This window comes from Pieris rapae, chromosome 22 (genome assembly GCF_905147795.1).
Source record: "Pieris rapae chromosome 22, ilPieRapa1.1, whole genome shotgun sequence".
Lineage (NCBI taxonomy): Eukaryota > Metazoa > Arthropoda > Insecta > Lepidoptera > Pieridae > Pieris > Pieris rapae.
The window spans coordinates 3705489-3712333 of record NC_059530.1 but is presented as its reverse complement, the minus strand read 5'-3'; positions in this window follow the sequence as shown (position 1 = coordinate 3712333).

Sequence of the window (6845 nt, the reverse complement as noted above, 5' to 3'; positions counted from 1 at the left end):
AACTATTTATTTAGTATTTTATTGCGAGGACACAACGTTCGCACCGCGACTACCCGTAATAAACTCATTATTTACTATATTATAGCAACACGGAACATTGCACGACGGGCGAAACGCCAGCAGAGTTGATGGTAGGACGTAGGCTGCGTGCCAAGCTCGATGCACTCACACCGAGCCGGGAGGACGCGGTTAAAAAGGCACAAAGTCGCCAAAGGGACCAGGGGCCGAAGGGGACACGTCAGCTAGGCAAGGGGGAAGAGGTTTGGTTACGTCAAGGCGGGGGAAGAGAAAGATGGGTGCCGGGAACAGTAGAGGAAAGGATAGGTATTACGGATTATAGGATAGTAGATGCTTTAGGCAGGGTAACACATAAACACATCGATCAACTAAAGAGACGGATACGGAGTTCATTGATCGGCCCTTCTATTCCGACACAGCCAAGTGTGCACGATGAAGCGCCAACCGCGGAGCCTGGAGAACCCAGTCCAAGCAATAGGTCAAGGGGCGATTCACCGAGAACCCCCGAGACGCCGATGACGCCCGCGACAGTTTCCGTTTCTCCTAACAGTGGTGGGCAGGATGAATTCTTTGAGAGTAGGGAGCACCAGAGCCCGGGTACCTTTCAGGCTTCAACACCTACCCCTGAACCGGTTCAACCTCGTTGTTTTCGACAATGTCGATTAAACAATCCACCAAATTATAAGTTTTGATTTACTAGTAGTCATTTATAATTTACCTAAGTTTAGTAATAAGTATGGTGTTGGTTTATATAATTGTTAGACAATAAGATTACCTGTAATAGATTTAATTAAGTAATTAGTTAATGTAAGTTTATTTTTTTTAGTAACAGTTGTGTGAAATAAGGGTGGAGATTATGTAGTGTATGAGTGAAGCGCGTGTGTGCGTGCGCACGAATTGAGATACCTAAATGTACCATTGTAGTGTGCTGTGCGTCAGTCACCAATAAACCTTGATTCGTATTACACGTCGTTTCTTTATTATCTCACATGGTTGGAGACAAATCAACGAAGTGATGAAGTTGAGTGCAGCGCAGCGCAAGCGCGCAACAACATGGATCAACTATTGAGTATGGTCAAAAAGAACAGCAGTTAAACGAAGTGCGTCTCAAAGGTTTAGAAAGAGAATCAGTTAGTAGTCTTCTCTATACACACAATAGTCCGGAATACATTATGGAAACTCTTGAAACGAAGTTCGGAAGACCAGACGCCATAGCATCAGTAAGTTAAAGGCGCTACCCAGAAAAACTCATGTCGCAAGAGATATTATAGAATGGTCAACAAAGGTCGATAATGTAGTTAAAACCATGGAAGCTCTTGGATGTGTGCAATATTTATATAATCCAGATCTGTTGAAATCAATGATCGAGAAACTAACAGAACCTCTGCAACTACGATGGTATGACTTTGCCTTAACGCGTCTACCAAATGAAGCTGAATTAGTGACTTTCAGTCGGTATTTGAAGAACGAATCTTTGGGTACCACTCTAGGACATAGTCATACAGAAAACCGATAAAGCTCGACCTAGACAACGTATACATGCTGTAAGAGAAAATGGGCGCCAAAAGACTTTCGATAATTCATTAAAGTGCGTGTTCTGTCAAAGAAGCGAACACAAATCAAAAGACTGTCACAAATTTACCAAAGCAAACTGCCAAGAACGTTGGGACATGGCAAAGGAGCCTGTTACTCCTGTTAGAGATTATGCTTCAGGTGTCTTAAAATAAGGAAATTTAAACATAGCTGTCTAACAAGAAAGTGTGGGGTTGAAGGATGTATTAGAACACATCATCGCATAGGATATGATAGGATACTCTCGATAGAGAAGTCTCTCGAAGATGACTCGATGAATGACAATGTTAACTCGGCGTGGGTTCCCAAAGAGTCATTTCTGAAGATCGCACCTATTCGCATTTCTGGGCCGGCGGGAGTGATTGATACATACGCATTGTTGGATGACGGGTCAACCATTACCCTAATTAACGATAAGGTTGCTAATAAAAGAGGAGCAGTTGGTAAGAAAGAAACACTGCATATAACAACATATGACGGTGCGACAGATGAAGAACAGTCATCCAGAAGAATTGAAGTTAACATACGAGTGGGTGAAAACAAGAAGAAAAACTCAAGAAACACTATCAGCAAGAACAGTACAAAATCTTCAACTTTCTCCACAAATAATAGAAAATGCTAAGCTCAGTAAAATATCGGACTCCAATAGTGCAGGAGCTTAAGGAGAGGATACCCAGAGGGGAGAAACCATAGCGGAACACAATCACAGCTTTATAGTAAATATGTATAGTTAGAAATTAACAAATAAAATTACTAAAAATAACCAAATTAAATTACACGAAATTAACCACAAATTTAACAACAATAGTAACGTCCTATATCTAGTGCGAGCGTCGAAGAAGTGCGCCCGACCATACAGCGCGCCGTGCTTATATAGCCTGAAAACCAGTTTAGTCCAGTATACCCCACTGCTACACGTCACTTGACTTTTTACAGCTTATTCGGCCTCTCCTGACGACGGTGCGTCCTCGCCCGTGTGATGATAGGCAGGTTGGCATGTTGAAACTTGACCTGCTGATGACTCTTGTATCACGTGCGGTGGTTGTGGTGAAGGACTATCGTCATCATCTGCGCCACCTAAAAATTACATCATTTTTGTTATTATAACGTTAAATTAACATAACTTCATCGAAAGTAAGAGCGCATCCATTACTTTCGACACAACATTAGTTCATTTTTTTTTTTTATTTTTTTTTTTACATAGCAAGAGCGTCTCCATTGCTATCAACAGTAAGAGCGACTCCATTACTGTACATCACACTAAGCAAGAGCGACTCCATTGCTTTAACAGTAAGAGCGACTCCATTACTGTACATCACACTAAGCAAGAGCGACTCCATTGCTTTTGATAGTAAGAGCGACTCCATTACTATCACACAAGACTCCCGCAGGTCTTTACCAAAATAGTTACTACCTATATGATAAGCAGTTCTAATAAAATGACAGTTTTCACAAACATTTATCAACATACATAAGTTTTGAAAAGGCAAGTAAAAATTACTTACTCTCAAAGAATGCGGCACACACATCAGGGGTCCATTCCCCGCGCCAGGGCAACATGTATTCCGCGGCAGCTTTACCATAAGAACCAGCGACTAATTTTAGTTCATATCTGTCCTGCGACAACGTCGCTAAAACCACATATGGTCCGCGCATACAGGAGTCTAGCTTACCAACAGCTTGGCACAAATGCAAAATCGCCGCCATTGAAATGCACACCCTTGCGAGTCAACCTCGCAATGCACGATGTCTTCATATCTTGACCATTGCTAATGACTCGGCATAGATACTCGATCTCCGTAGTCTGAAAGTTACATTTTTTTTTTTTAATTAATGAAAAAGCCTGCCTGGTCCCTTACCCTTACCCCCATCTCTGACACATCATGTAATGTACCTAAACCCTCTTCTATTGTTTTACTAGGTAATAATACGTCATATACACAATTACAACACACAAGGGCTCTGCCTAATCTATGTAAAATCGTAACGTATTTACTCATAATGACCCTCAGGTGTTACGAATCTCGGGAGTGGTGTCGATTTTTTTATTTAATTTTATCTGGTGAAAGCCAGTAGCCATATCAAGGTAAATATAATAGGTAGCTTTACCTAGCCAAACAATATGGTCCTCAATTAACGGAAGCGGGTATTTTAACTGTCTTTGAGTTTTAAGTTTAAAGTCGACACAAAGCCTATCTGAATCGCTTTTTTTCTTTACAAATCTCTATCTCTAATTATTTATTGATTTAACACATCTTTTATGATATCTCTAACGCGTAATTTTTCATCACACGACATTTTATAAGGGCGGTAAACTATAACTAATTTAGCCTACCGCTCGACTCGGAACGCTGTCGAACAAAACAGTCCTCCGTTTTATGTCCTACCTTCTTACAAAATGTGCAAATAATTTTGATATTAGAAAACTGCCTTTTTTCTAAACTTGAATTGTTTGTAGATTGAGTCTCTGGTGCGGTTTCATACTTAGTTTTTTTTAGGACACAAAATTTGTATATGACCAATTTCCCTACATGAAACATGAACAGTTAATATTAGACTGAAAATTATCTCGTTTTCCGAAATTATCTCGCAAATTTGGCCTTTTAACGTGATTTTGTATTATAGAGCGCGGTTCTAGGGGCTTGGTATATAATGAGAGGAATTTAACTAAGCCTTCCGATGATAAATTAGCACAAGTCGCGGCGGCGCGAACTTGTGGGTCCTTAATACCCCGAATAACTACTGCGACAATTAACTTTTCACTCATTCCTCGTATAACACGCAATACATGAGATAACTATCAGAGTCTGTTGTCATTACGTCGAATAAAATATTTGCTAAGTCGCTACGGAAAAAGCTATTTAAATTCTCTCAACTATGATCATTACTAAGCCACTCATTTAGCCACACTTTAGCATCCCCTTTCAAACAGTATCCAATCAGAGATACACACTCACGGTCATCCCAATAATTAGACAACCGCGCAGTCTTCCTGCTCACACCATATATCGAAATATTTGAAAGACGGATCAAAATTAGAAATATAAATGGAGTTAGATCTTACCAGAATTGTGCTCAACGCACTTACTAGTTTGTCGGTCACCTGATTAAGTACCAGATCAGTGCTTGACTCGCATGCGCTGCTTGAACTTGGCACCGGAGCGTTCTCAGTACCATTGTGCGAACCGTCAGTACCAGGTGGTAACGAGTGTCACTTAAGGAAGAAAGCAGCAAATCCGATGGTGTTGCGCATGTCGGTGCAAAGGCCCGATCCCCTCGCGGTGGTGTTGCTGAGCACTGTTGTGGTGACACCACTGGTGGACATAGCTCAGTCGCTTGCGTCGGTTGACGGTTTAATATCGACTGTAACGTTTCTTCAAGCCCAGAGACGGGCACACCGTCATTTTTTTACGTGTTCACCGCCTACCCTCCATTATTTTTATTAAACGTATAACACTCGCGTTTCAAACTGACTAAAATAAAACCACGTGGGCGTTAATTTAAACTAATCAGAAATGAGAACGAATCCCACTACTGAAGTTAGAAATTAACAAATAAAATTACTAAAAATAACCAAATTAAATTACACGAAATTAACCACAAATTTAACAACAATAGTAACGTCCTATATCTAGTGCGAGCGTCGAAGAAGTGCGCCCGACCATACAGCGCGCCGTGCTTATATAGCCTGAAAACCAGTTTAGTCCAGTATACCCCACTGCTACACGTCACTTGACTTTTTACAGCTTATTGTATAATATTACTGTAAGGGTTGTTATGCACACGCTATTTCCTTTTTTTCTCGTCACAGATATCGAAAAGTGTTCAGAACGAAACTTCTAGAGCGTGTTCAGACCTACAAATTCGCCTCTTTATTTTTCATTATCCTGAGAAATTACGACCTCTAGCGCGCCCAACGCTGCAATAGGCGCGCTCTATGTCAACCAACGGCTAGCGTCCATTGCTTCTCGACGAAGCGAGTCTCCATCGCAAGAAGCAGAACCCGAAGAACAACTGCAGGTCATTCCCACTTATGGTTTTAAAAATCAATGTTTATTTTGTGGTGAAAGGTGCAACGAGTCGAAAAGCCAAAAGCCAAAGAAGAAAAGCGCGGGAAGTGTTGAAATAGGCGGGTGGGTTTTTCTGGCTTAACTTTTGAAATCTAAATTAATATAATAGTACAGGATCAGTTAAGTTGTAAAGTGTACATATAGTAATATTTATTGTTGTTTATATTTTTAGTTTGTTTTCTTAGCCTGGTAAGTAATTTTATTTATTATATGTAGATAGGATTTTTCTCTTGACGTCCATGTTGAAGCCCGAAGAGCCTGGAGGGAGATCCCTCCAGGTGTCTCGTGTAGTCACAATTGATGCGTCGGGAATGGAAACGGAAGTTTCGATTATAGATACAGACTGTTCGAAAAGCACGAAATCAGATAAAAGAAAAAGAATATCGGTTAGAAACGAAAAGAAGAGAAGGAATCACAGACCTACGGATCTATCAGATTGCCAAAATTCCCCTAATAATTTAAAAGAGAATGTAATTCCTAAAGTCCTTACCAGGAAAAGCCTTGCTTCCTAAAGACCTTGTCCTTCCAATTAAAAGCACTGTAATACACCAAAATGAGGATGCCCACTCTAATATTTTAATTAATCCTCGCGCTGCTAGGTCGCTTTACCAGACCCTGCGCCTTATGTTGTCCATGTCCAAAAAGTCTTGCAAACAAATCGAACCGGATCTTTTCACCCAATACAATTTGGATTTATCCGTATTTTTTTTGTAAAAAGCATTGTAGAGGGAAGCATAGAAAACAATAGGAAGGAACATGTTGTCGTTACAATTTGAAACATTTCAGGATGCTAATACATTATTAAATCACAAATCTCTCGACATCAACAAATACAAAGCCTTTATGCCAGCTTTTACAATCACCCGCATGGGAATTGTGAGACGTATTCCATGTGACTGGGATGAGAAAGACATTTTTAAAAACATTTTATATTTTAATAAAATTTATCTGATCGTGTTACCATCACGGTTACGATATTCTATGACTGCATCCTTCTATCTTTGTGAGTGACGATTACCGCTACGTGCGCGAGAACTTTCTTTACTTTTGTGATAGTGACATTCCAAGTAGTGTGCTCCTTTTTTGATATTTCGAGATTGATTTAGATTAATTACGTTACGAGGAGGAGACGACCTGGCTTAGTCGTATTGCTATGTCAGAATTGCGTTATTTAGTGAGTGACTA